The following is a 14076-nucleotide window of genomic DNA, read 5'->3' as shown; positions in this document are numbered from 1 at the left end:
AACATTACCGATTAATAGTTTCATCCACCTTAAGAAACATACATATGTCACCGACAGTTTGCGAGTTTTGTTGGTTAACGAGCAAGCAGAGAGTCGTTAGCGGGCGCACAATAGAGTAATGCCAATTTATTTAAACTATAACTTCATTAAACATTAATTTGGAAAAAAACAATTGGATATTCTTGACAGATATAATACGGCACCCCTTCTGTACCCCCCAAATACAGCGCAAGTCGAATGGAGGCGTCATGGATATTCAGTTCTGTTGTTGATTTGGCTAGTTGGCCAGCTTTAAATATGACTTTTTGCGTATAAAGTTGTGGTAATCGATCCATTTTCATCGAGAGCCACAATTCGATGCAAAAGCAATTCCTTTTTTTGACTTTAAACAGTATTTGTAGTGACAGCAACGTTATTTAATTTGGCAGAATGAAAAAAATATGTGTTAAAGAAGAAGAAAACAGCACACTATTGTTGACGGAGAATGGAAATTGCTCGAGCAAAATAGCCGAAAAACTACATATAAGCCAACGTACAGTAGCTAATGCCCAAAACAGGCGAAATATTGTACGTACGCGACAAATTAGCGGACGCCCTAAACTATTGACGGACTCTGATGCACGTTTAATGGAACGAGAAATGTGAAAAAACGAATCAGCGACACCAAACAAGGCTTTAAACAGATTTAAATAGAATCGGTTTGGAATCAGCTATTAGAAAAAACCCGTGATTATCGACCAAAAATATTAAAGGTCGTCTAGCTTTCTGCAAACAACACAAAAATTGGAGTAAAGATGTCTGAAAACGTGTAATTTGATCGAACGATATGAAGATTAACCGATTTCAGTCTGGTGGGATAAGATTTACTGGCGCCGTTCTAAAGAAAATATCAAAGGCAGGCATGTAAAGCAAACCGTAAAACACAGAGGAGGCAATATATTGGTATGGAGTTTCTTTACATGGTGGCATATTGATCCTCTTGGAAACTTAACTGGTATAATGAAGAAAGGACTACCTGAACAATTCGCAGACCAATTTGCCAAAGTTCGAAGATTTCAGCGCTTACCCTGTAGACGAAAAGATCCTCCAAGAGGACGGGGATCCCAAAAAAAACACCGCCGAAGTAGTTAAGGAATGATCACAGTAGCATTTTCAGCTAGTGAAGTGGCCGGCAAAATCCTCTGATATCAATCCAATTAAGAATTTATGGGCGATAATGAAATAGCGCATAGGCAAGCTATGGCATCGTGTAAAATATAAGGGGGAACAAATCACCACAAATCATATTCAAAATCTTGATGAAAACATGCCGAAACGTATTAAAACGTCATACAAATGAACGAATATGGACTAAGTATTGAAACCAATAGGACTGCTAATGATAGCGGAAGGTCCAAAACTGAACAAATGGGCTTTATTTCAAGGTCCTTTTTTTCTGTTTTTTGTAAGCATATTTATATAATCGAATAATTTTTCATCTACCGCGATGGATTTATATTGTAACCCTTTGTCGGATTATACCATAAACTACCTTTATTACGTTTATATGAATTGTCTGTGCTCAAGTGTATCCAAAAGTCGAATAACGAAACCGAGTAATCTATAAAATAAATTTTGCTTTTAATTTCGGGAGATTAACCTTTGAAGTACCTATGTACGAGGTAAGACAATTAAGTAATGAGACTGATTCCATAAAAACATAAAAACCGTATATTTGAAAATTATTCTACAATTCTGCCATCCCCTTCAAAGTAGTCCCTTTGGCCAGATATACAGCGATTCCAGCGCGTTTTTCATGCTTCGTAACATTTCTGGAACGCCGTGACTGGAATGTCTGTGAGTACCCTCGTCACGGTCGCCTGGATGTCCGTAATCGACTAAAAATGGGTTCCTTTGACCATTGATTTTGTTTTAGGAAACAAAAAAGTCACAGGATGACATGTCGGGCGAATAAGGCGGCTGTGGCAACACGGCGATCCCTTTAGAGGCCAAATACTGGGACACGCTGAGGGCGGTGTGGCACGGCGCGTTGTCGTGATGAAGGATCCAGTTACGAGCGAAGTCTGGGCGCACCCTGTTGACTCGTTTTCGCAATCTTTCGAGTACTTGGCAATAGTAGACTTGATTCACAGTTTTCTCCGGTGCAACGAATTCTGCCGGAAAAAGAGAAAGGGAATTTCAAGGTCAACAAGGTCACAGGTTTACCACAAGCGTGGCAATAAAATCAGTCTCATTACTTAATTGTCAAACCTCGTATATTGGATTTTCCTCACTATAATATAAAAGTAGTTCTAGACACAATGAATGCTCAAAAATTAGTTTCCTGGCATTTCAGAAGACAACTGATATCAGAACACTTAAGAGAACTCACTTACTATGAGATTTCTCAAAACAAACCGGTTTCGTAATTGAGACATATAACATATATGATGCAAATCTAGCTCAAACTCCTCTTATATGTACATAAATGGAAAGATTATTATCGATTCCCGGAATATGGTGTGCCGACTCGAACTGCAACGGGGGAACCGCATTAAAATTAAGTGGTCTTCATACAACGACTTAATAAGTGCCTGTTAATTTGTAGTTTGTCAGATCTGAGCATAATGTCCAACACTTTATTGCCAATGGACCTTTATTGTGTTACTGGCATCATCTAAATACACGTTACATTCACTGAACATGTCCGTGTCACAAGTAGATGAAGCAAATGGTTAATAATACAAGTAGTAATATATTTTCTTATTGTATATTATAACATATTTATACAACATACATCAGCATAACAGAACTATATAGTTTATATGTGCTGCTGCGTACGACAAATCAAGCAAGCAAATCATGCAAATAATTCAATAATTTCTCTGGGGTGTAATTTTCATATGAAAACAGAAAAGAATATGCGTATGAGTGCCGGCAAAACCAACACACACCAAACTCAGCACACACACACTCCCATGCTGACAACAACAATATACATACATATATAGTGTGGTAAATACTCGTGAAATGCATATGCGTCTGTTGAGTGACGCCGCAAGTCAGCGTGTGTCTTCAAGTGTTTCAGTATTGGTTACGACATTATTCACACACACACAAGTATAAGCAGCTGAAGCGCGAATTGACTGCATTTCATTTGATAACTTGCCACACCGCCACCAATACCATGCTAACCGAATGCTTTGATACATAAACCATTTGCGCAATCAGCTGCCAATGTTCAGCCTCATACTCATGCTGACACACATACCCTCACTCTCTCTCTCTCTTTCACTACTCAACTGCTCGTCTCGAGCAGTGTAGCGCCGCCATCGCCCATCATATCGCGTCTAATTTCTGTGGCGCGTATTGATGCATCCCAAGTTGATTTGCGATTAAGTCATGTGCATGATTGTTTGCCTGCCTTTGCCACGCAAATAGCTGGCGCACGTACACATACATGCCAGGAAATATTTTCATACGCAAATGTGCCCATAAACTCAAACCATTTTCTCACATATCAAGCTAGCTAGTGCTTGGTTTCTTCGTTTGTCTGCATGCCGTCTGCCAGCTGTCTATCAGTCATCGTCCTTGTATTCCTAACTAAACTGCTATACATACATATATAAAAAGGCCTTGCCTTGGCCTTGCCATCGCCAACATTGACACTCGGCGCGCTCGGTTCAATGTGTCTTAATGTGCATTTTCGCCTCAACGCGTTTTGCTCTGTGTCTATGAATTTAGCCAGCGTTGGAATATTTCATTTTCCTTTGCGCCTGCTGATATGTTAAACATCCTTTGGGTAATATTACAGCATATATTGTTATATTACGACTGTTTGCAGTCAGCTGTCAACAACTGATGGGCACATAAATGGTTACATGACAGTTTTGGTATGTTTCATCACTGGTAATTGAAATGTGCGCTTGTTTATTGTTGTGTAATGAGTGAGGAAGTACAAAAATATTGCTCTTTAAAGAACTTGATGCAGGAAATTGTTATTAAAGTTCTTCAAATATGTGGAAAATATACACAAATTAAAAAAAAATAGATTTGTTAAAGTGTGAATCTTTCTGTATTTATGGGTATTAAAATTTGTATTTTTTTAAATTTTAAAACAGTCTTGATGATATTTTATTGTTCATATAGGTAATATCTCTCTATATTTTAACCTTGGCTTTATACGTAATATTTGTAAATTAAATTTTAGAATTTAACTCCACTGTTTATGATCTTCGGCGATATAATATATATTAAAGTGGTTTTAAAAATTATCTTTATATATATAAATCTTCTGACCGTGTGTTTGCCTTGGAATTGCTCCTAAACGGATGGACCGATTTTGATGAAATTTTGTGTGTACGTTCAAGGAGATTCGGGAATGGTTTATATTTACAATTTGGTCCACTGGAAAATGTTTTTTAAATTATTTTTTCATTTTTAATCAATTTTGAAATTTGGAATGTTTGACCGATAGATGGCGCTACCATCGCAGTATCCAATATTCAAACCTTAAATTGACGTAAACGTGTATTAAACAAGACGATGCCAAAGTAAAAGGCGACATCTGTGAATCAAGTTTTTATCACATTGCTTAATATCTATATATATAAAAGAAAGTGATGTTAGTTACTACGCTTATAACTAGAGAACGCCTGGACCGATTTCGGTGATTACCACCAATTCGGATAGGTCTCCGCCCAAACAAGGAGAATACTTAAGAAAATTATGGACATTTTTTTTTAGGATAATTCCAAAAAGTATCTTTTTTCCATAAACATTTTTTTTTCAATTTTTGTTTGTTTTGTTTTTCAATATTTTGATTTGTAAATTATTTGAATAGTTCAATTTAGGTCGCTTGCTTTTTTATTCCGGCTATTCAAAAGAAAAATTATTCAGTGAAAACTTTACGTGCGTTTCACACAAAGAGGTCAATTGCAGATTGAAATTTGTTACGAAGCCACGAAGAGGTCGCCTAATATCGGTCCATCAAAGTATGGCAGCCAAAGGCAAGGCAAGGCAAGAAGTACTCCCAGGATGCGGTGACATACGTGCGGAATTATGGATCGCGGTCAATAAGTAAGCGATCGTCACGATGTCACAGCACGACTTTTCAAACAACAGTTACGATGTTTCATGGAGTTTGTCTTGGAGTAGGGTAGGTATATGTGGTACTGTTAGATGCTAAATGTACTCTGTTGAGTGGCAAAAGAGAGGTTTGTCGCACGTACATATTCTTCTTTGGATGGTGGATAGTTGTCTTACCAGATCAAATTGATGAACTCATTTCTGCGGAAATTAATGATGCAGAGAAAAATCCAGTATTATATGAAGTGATGAAAACCAATATGGTTCATGGACCTTGCGGACACCACAATCACACTTCGGTTTGTATGCCTGACGATAAATGCGCGAAACATTATCCATGTGCTTTTCTGAAACACAAGCTGGAAAGGATGGATATCCACTCTATCGGCGTAAATATCGAAGTTAACAACACATCAAAGTTGACAACACATGGGTCGTACCATATTCGCCACTATTGCCTAATTCACATTCAAAAGCCATGTGAATGTTGCGTATTGTAGTTTGGTGTAATCGATAAAATGCGTTTGTAAATACATCACCATAGGAAGCAACATGGCGGTTATTGGTTTTAAACGACACGGTCGATACGTGAACTGAAATAAAGTGCTTTGTAGGATATTTCTTTTGAAATTCATGAACGTTTTCCGACTGTTGTGCGTCTCGAAGTTAATTTGGGGAATGACCAAAGAGTCTATTTCAACCCAGAGAATACAGTACAGTCAACAGAAACACCACCAGCAACAAAATTAACATTTTCTCAACTTCCGTCAGTGATCCGTTTGCGAGAACATTGCTCTATTCGAAATACGTTGATATTACACATGGAATGCATCATCGAAGAAATTATTACGCAGAAAGCAGGGTCATCCAGTAGATGGACATCCAGGTGTGTTCTCAACTAATGCATTAGAATGAACTTACACAATCCACCCGAAAAACGAATGCCACTGAAGTTCACACACATTTCGCGATGATCAGCCTTCAAATCCGCGTTATGGGATACGACCAAAAATTACATTGCCGAAGACATTTTACATTGCATACGCTAAGAATTGGAAATGGGTCAATACTGATTGATACTTCCCATGGTCTGATATCAATCCCATATGCCGTTTATCAATTCACGAAAGATGGACTCATCACGAATGTTTATACGAACATTGGCCAAATTATCGTAAGTACGATTCCTTGAGTGTACGAGCAATCTTAGCTGCCACAAATACCTATGTTGTTGACTTAAACTGGAAAATTCAAAGTCAAATTCCAGGAGACTTGCAATCATACAAATCGATCGATCGTCTGACAATGAAGACGACACCGTGAATTACCAGTGGAATTTGTAAATTCTTTGGAGAGGCCTGGTATGCCACCGCATCATCGCAATCTGATTGTGATGCACCTATCAAATATAAGGGACAGAATGCTTGATTCTACGGATTTCTTTTGAGTTCTAACGATTTGCCATTTCGGTTCAAAAGTATTCCGTTTCCAGTGAAAATTGAATTTAAAATGACGATCAACAGAATAGTCGCATAGTGGGTGGCATACATTTGGAAATGCTATGTTTTTCACACGGCCAGATATACGTGGCGTGCTCAAGAGTTGGAAAACCATCTTCTCTGTACATTTACGCACCGGAACAGAAACCAAAAAATTTTGTTTATCAAGCTGCGTTACATTGAAGAAAAATGTAGACAAATAGCAAATAAATGATTATCAATAAAATATGAATTTTTGTCTTTTCATTTCAAAACACATAATTTCGCGCAGGACAACGGCTGCGGGGTCAGCTAGTATAATATATTTTTTTCAAAAATATTTTGCTGCTATCAGAAAATATATAATATACCGTCACCATGCAAAAGAACGTATCATAAAAAAAATCTGAATTGCATACAGTTCACTACGTCATATATGTACATACATTTTCAGCTTCCATTGTCAGATATAACCACTTTATAACCAATATATAACCGTTTTATAACCACTATATAACCAATATATAACCCATAATATAAAATAAAAATTACAGCTTCCGTTGTCAGATATAACCACTATATAACCAATATATAACCCATATATAACCAAAATATAACCTAATTATAACTAATATATAACCAATATATAACCAATATATAACCCATATATAATCATTTTATATTATATAGTTTTCCTTCGCCTATTAAATTATGATAAGTGATGTTAAGTTATTTTGCATTTTAGATGGCGATATAAAGATATATGATTGACTATTAAAAAAATTATGTTCGCTCTATTCATACAAGATGTGTCCTGTAGTGTTACCTCATTCCCTTCGACCAGACTCAATTATACTTTTTCGTTCCACGCAATTAATGTAACGAAAACTCAATAGTTGGAATCAGTAGTAAAGGCCAAAGCGGAGCAAATTTTAAAAACTTTATCACTCAGCAGGAGGGATTAATAAATAATCCCGGTAGCATATGTTTTAGCAATCTTAGCTTGTATTATAATCAAATTTCGGTTAGAAATTTCTTATATTTTAAGCCAATATTCGATATTTTATTACAATAGAGAGTTCTTACAATATTATTATAACAATACATGTACGTTAGTTTAGGTTATTCTGGTAGGCCAATAAGCCACACTTAGACCAATTTTGATGCTTTGCGACACCAGATGGAGCTCAGTTGCTAGTTCAAAGAGGAGTAGTCATCATTTAGAATTAGACAAACTTTGTTGCGTCATTAGAGGTATCGACCTCTTCAAGTGTATCATAACGTGAGGACTCCAGATGCAAGTGCACAAGAGTTGCTCCATTGTTTCCCTGGTGCCCTACTGCAAACATTTTCTACACTCTTCTCGATCTGTCAGCCACGTCTTGCGCTCGTGTGCCGCCACCAGATAGTGACCAGTTTGTATTCTCATCATGTTCCTTACAGTCTATTCTATCGGGTGCCAATGGGAATTTTGTGTACTTCCGATCCACCGTTTTGTACATGACTTTTGCAGTTTTGCACACAGGTAGCTCCTACCATCAGGTTTTGATTTTCTTTACCATGCTTCTGTCAAGATCGTCCTATAGACAATGCATAGGGTTCCCAATGTTGATCAGGTTTTTGGATATTAGCCGTACTTTATTTTTGGCAATCTCCGTCACTATTTCATTGCCCTTGATGCTTTTGTGGCCTGGCATCCAGTAGAAGTGAAGTTTGCTTACTTCTGGCAACACTTTCCACTGCTGCCCTGCCTCCCTTCTGGTCGATATGCGATAAGAGCTTACTGCTTTGACTACTACCTGGCTGTCTACGAATATGTAGACTCTGAAATTGTCTGCTGGTGCATCAAAGGCCAGCTTCGCAGATTTCGTAATGACAAAGACTTGAGCTTGAAATTTACCGCAGTGGTCCGGCAACTTAAAAGGTTGCCTTATGCCTAACTCTGGACCGTATATTCCCGAACCGACTTCATGGTCCATTTTCGAGCCATCCGTATAAATATTTAAAGTGTTTGAACCCTCTTTCCCAGTTGAAAAGTTTTTGCCCTACCGTCACTACCCACCGAGCTATGTCCGAAGGTTTTATATGGAAATTCTCCTGCTTGCAATGGGGATCTTTAAAATTTGCAGTTCATGCTTTGAAATCAAAGCAGACCTTAAATCCCACAAGAATAGTTAAAATCTTTCAACTCCATCTCCTTCTATATATATATATTTTACTTTATTCACATTTTAACCCCAAACTTACAATCACTTCTTAACCACTGCTTTCAATTGATCAACCTCTTTCGCAAGCCTGCCGGCGTAAATACAAAATTCAATCGACAAGTTGCATGTAATTTTCAATTTTCAAGCTTTTTCGTCGTTCAATTTGAATAAGTGGCGCAGAAAAATGCAGACACAAACAGAACACACACAAGCATGCCTTGGCAGCTAAAGCCACACAAACACATACATCTTTAGTATATAGTCTGTATACACACACTCAAACAACCAAGCAAAAACTGTTCAATTGCAGTGGCAAGCCCATGACGAGTTAACATGCCGCTCGCGCGCTTATTTCCGCTTCCGGTGCGCAGCACATTTTCGAGCGCACAAAATCTTCAAGGAACACAAGTAAAGTAGCAAGCAAAAACAAACCAAAAAATCGCTACAACATAAGATCTAACAACAAAAACAGCCGACGGCAACGTTGCTGCCACGCAGTCACAAAATCCGATTGCTACTATGCAGAGTTTTTGCCGCGCACGCTACTTGGCATGTGTATTTACCAAAGGGCATTGCTGCCGCTTTTGTTAGCATACATTTAGGCGCTTGAATACATTATGCCCCCATACTGCAAACCATTTGCCGCTGTTCACAGTGACTAAGGCGAAAACTGTCTGAGAAAAGCACATAGCATGAAAGCGCTATGTGCCCACTCAGTTTAGTTGCTGTGCTGCCCCTCCCCCCTTCTACCACACGTACTTATAACTTCGTAGTATATTTCTTATAACTGTTGTGTCGTGCAATTTGTGCGCAGCCGTTTGTGGTTGTCTGTGTTGTCTGCCGATTTGCGCGCTGATATTCAAATCTTTTGCTCATAGCTGCGGCAGCAGAAATCGCAGACTTGTCTAAGTATATGTGTGGGTATGGAAGCATCTGCTTGCTGCTTCGCCTACGCGCGTCTTTCTCAATGTATGCGTGCAGCTGCATGTGTGCGCGGCAAAGATTTCGCTATTTGCATAATATTTGCACAGATAATTGAATTTGCTTGCGGTGTCATGCACAAAATGCACGTTGTAGCTCGCAGTAGACGACGGTGGACTGGCAGTCTGCTGCGCTCAATTTGCTCGTGGAAGTTTTTTGCTTCCAATGGTGGTTAGTGAGTGCATTGGTTAACCCATTGCTTTGATTTACATACGCTAAACTCCATACTGATTCACTTAAACCGCAAAAAATATGCCGTGCTGCTTCATTTTCTTAGTATCTTCACTGCAATTGAAGTGTTCCTTGGCCAGTCTTACTTAACTTAGAGATGTCTAGCTATGCCTACGGGAGGCATCAGCTATTTTAGTCAACCCTATTAATGCGCAATAGTCAACCCGCTTCAGCTGATTTAGTCAACCGTATTACAGTGGATTCGAGGGCTTTAAAATTTTTTAACTGTGATGCATTCATCACTGGTCCCCTGCCAAATATCACTCATACGCTCTGTTGAACAAATTCGTTGGTATCAGTACTCCCTAAATAATGGTACTCAATTTATATACAAACTCGAATTTAGCATATTTTGCTACATTAGACAATTATTATTAAATTAAGTGGCAAGCATGATACGTGAATAATCACTGATAATTTTCACTGAAGTTGTTAACGAGATTGTATTGCAGGTCACCAGCTGACTCAGTATTTTTCCATTCTACAAGTATATGGATAATATTTCTCTGAAATCAAACGAAGCTGGCATTTAGATGTGTCATATGAACATTAATGCTGTCTGAAATTGTTGAAAGATTTTTTTTAGAAATTTTTTCCCAAAAAAATATTTTATGGATTACTATCCAGATTTTAGGCTCATATTAATTGCTGGTGTTGTTGTTGCAACATGTTTTGAGTTTCATTTGAAGTATATTTTACGGCGTTGTGCGCTGCTTACTTGACCTATATGTATAACATAGCATAACATAGCATAACATAATATGACATAACATAACATAACATAATATAACATAACATAACATAACATAACGTAACAGAACATAACTTAATATAACATAACATAGCTTAACATAACATAACCTAACATAACTTAAGGTAACATAACATAATATAACATAACATAACCTAACATAACAAACATAACATAACTTAACATAACATAACATTACATTACTTAACGTAACATAACATAATATAACATAACATAACGTAACATAACATAACATAACATAACATAACATAACATGACATAACATAACATAATATAACATAACATAACATAAAATAGCATAACATAACATAACATAACACCACATAACATAACATAACATAACATAACATAACATAATATAACATAACATAGCATAACAGAACATAACATAAAATAACATAACATAATATAACATAACAAAACATAACATAACATAACATAACATAACATGACATAACACAACATAACATAACATAACATAACATAACATAATATAACATAACATAACATTATATAACTTTTCATGAGTTTGTATTGGAGCTACATATATGCTATAGTAATCCGATCAGAACATTTTTTTTTTGTCGGAGATTATATTATTACCTTATGCAGCTACATGTTATAAAACCATGTTTAAATATCACTTGGGCCCAAGGAAAGTGAAATCACAATTGGGTTCCAAAATCACAAAACTTTTTCGAAAAACAACGTAGCGTTTACGTCTGTGAAACAATGCTTTCCGACCACCAGGATATCATGAAACTACTGGCGCTGACTCTTGGATCTATGCTAGCGCTCCGTAAATAACCGATCAATCGAATCGATCTGAATATCGTGGCAAAGGTGTTTCGAAGCCGAAAAAACCATGTCAAAGCAGGTCAAAAATCAAGGTTATATTGACAATGTTCTTCGATTATTGAGTTGTGGAGCACTCCGAATTCCTTTCGACCAAAAAAACTGTCAACATGGAATGCTATTTGAGCATTATGCATCGTTGTCTCCAGTGTATTCGAAAAATAAATTAAGAATATTAAAATTATGAACAAAGTCTTACTATTTTTTGCTCAAAGTAGTATTGAGTGAGGTCGATTTAGACATCAAAACCAGGTAAAAATAATAAGTGGTAGCGCCCCCAACGTGATAATTGCCGACTTTGTTCGCAGAATCAAGCACAAATGAGCATTGTTAACCCCCTGCATTATCGTTTTTGAAAAAGATATCGCACATAAAATAATCCCAAATAATTATTCACAAAGAAAATGAAAATTGCTGCATTACTTAGCAAGTTCTTCACAACAATAACTGTAGTCTAATTTATACAATTTGAAAGTCTCTTTGCTACATAAGGATACTTTCTGTATGAGTTCTCCCGTATCAATTAGCGAACTGTATACATTTCACTTGAGTGTTGCCACACAAAATACATACCAAATTAGCGGCAACTACATGCAACAACAAAAAATTGTAAGTGTGATATTACATAGGTAAAGGTATGTATTTGAAACAAGCACCTGATTGCGCCGAATACCTCACTCAAGCGCCATCAATTGCGTACGGCTGCCCTCTGCAGCGAGCACAGACTACAAAGCAAAGAGCAATTTTGACGCGTCATAAAAATTAACTTCGCATTCTGTTTGATATTTCCCAGACACAGCGACACCTATTAGTGTATTTCCACCTACCCATGACGTTGTCTGGCAACAGTTATGCCAAAAGCAAAAGCATTCAAAAAAGAAAATGTCTGTCTGTCTGTGTCGCTAACTACCGAGCATAATGAACGCACCTTCTGCTAGCTGCTGCTGGCTGTGCAACAAACTACGTTTGTCTTACACACACACACAAACACACGCTGAAATGTTTCTTCACTCACCCACGCCCACTCACCCCCGTCCTCCGCCTTCATATTTCAGGTGTCATATTTGTAATGGGCTTATGCCATTCCACTGGGATTTGCAACATATACCTTTACACACACATATACATATAAATACATAACGGTATTTACAGTTAACTATATGCAAGAATGTATGTGTCTACACCCACATACCTTCAATGCTGGCACACGTTCCGTTTCCCTCAAAGCATCCATACAAATAAGCCATAAAAGCCCACACACACACATCACATCGCAAAGCACATACACACACATCCACACATAATTGCATAGATATTTCATTCAACGGATTTCCATTAACGCATTTGCATAAATAACTATTTATGCGTCGCACTTAGCTGCACGTTGATCGCTTTCGCTTGTATGTCAGCCAGCCAGGCAGGCAGGCAGGTATGCGCATATCCTTTGACTTCGCCCACGCTGCGCACAACCTCTGACTTTTAATATGCTTCTACCCTTTCCGCTCGCTTAGCGGCTCTTGCCAGCATAAATAGCGTTTTTGCTTGGCAAGCGCTCTCCACTTCTGTTTTAGCTTACTTTTAGGTATTTTGTTTATTTTAAGCCTGTTTCGGTCTTTGCAGTTGTTGTTGTACATATCGTAACCTCTTTACTCTGACGCGTCATTTCACCCACTAACTTGCCGCTTTAGTTAAGCTTTAGCTCATATTTCATTTAAGTGTAGAAATTGCTTTGTGTGTATCGCTCAGTACATTAGCTAGTTTGACAAATTGGTTTTAAAGGAATTTAGTCATGAAATGTGATATTTTGCATTTGCATGTGATAATTGCATTTCTTGAACATTTTTTCGGGTAGCAATTGTTGCCGCAGACATACAGTGGGCACATAAATGGCAAAAGTTGCGCTTTAAGAACGAGAGAAATGCCTTAGTTCAAATAAACTTAAGAACAAATTTACAGTCCATCCGTGGTTACAACTTCACGTTCAATTAACAAAGTGTCAGTTCTTCCCGCATTCGGCTTTTAACCACAACCACCATGATAGTTCCCAAGGGGTCAGTCCGCATGAGCAGGTTGAAGCGAACTCCAAGGGCTCCTGCTACTCGTGGTACCAGAGTTAAGTCCCCGATCAGACCTCTTAGCCAAAACTACTGCCAGTTGAACTACGATAGAGCTCTGAACTGGTTGGACTCCATAAGCATATTACACAAACACATCATTCACACAAGATGCGAACCCTAATTCTCAGTTAAACAATTCACGCGCAAACGACCCTAAGTGTTCAGCGTTCCGACTAGTGGAGATCACGTCGCTAACATGTCATCAGTCCGGCTAATCCCCATACCACCCAGATTACATGCACCCAGTTCTTCAACCTTCCTTCCACCCCCTTACAAAAACGACCCGACCTATCAGATAGGTCCCTCTGGTATAATAACCTATTCAGAGGTTCATGCATTTAAGCAGAAACCCCAGACTCAGAAAAAAT

The 14076-nt window shown here is 37.8% G+C and overlaps 2 protein-coding genes across 2 annotated transcripts in view; one reads left to right on the top strand and one right to left on the bottom strand.

Moving 5' to 3' along the window:
- Positions 1 to 14076, bottom strand: part of LOC125777285 (peptidoglycan-recognition protein LF-like) — a 578030-nt gene that overhangs the window by 398555 nt on the left and 165399 nt on the right. The gene's annotated exons all lie outside the window — the stretch shown is intronic.
- Positions 1 to 14076, top strand: part of LOC105232953 (uncharacterized) — a 288757-nt gene that overhangs the window by 257604 nt on the left and 17077 nt on the right. The gene's annotated exons all lie outside the window — the stretch shown is intronic.

The sequence above is a fragment of the Bactrocera dorsalis genome, chromosome 3, assembly GCF_023373825.1.
Source record: "Bactrocera dorsalis isolate Fly_Bdor chromosome 3, ASM2337382v1, whole genome shotgun sequence".
In the NCBI taxonomy this organism is placed as follows: domain Eukaryota; kingdom Metazoa; phylum Arthropoda; class Insecta; order Diptera; family Tephritidae; genus Bactrocera; species Bactrocera dorsalis.
The sequence above is the reverse complement of the archived record's forward strand: the minus strand, read 5'-3'. Positions and strand labels throughout refer to the sequence as shown.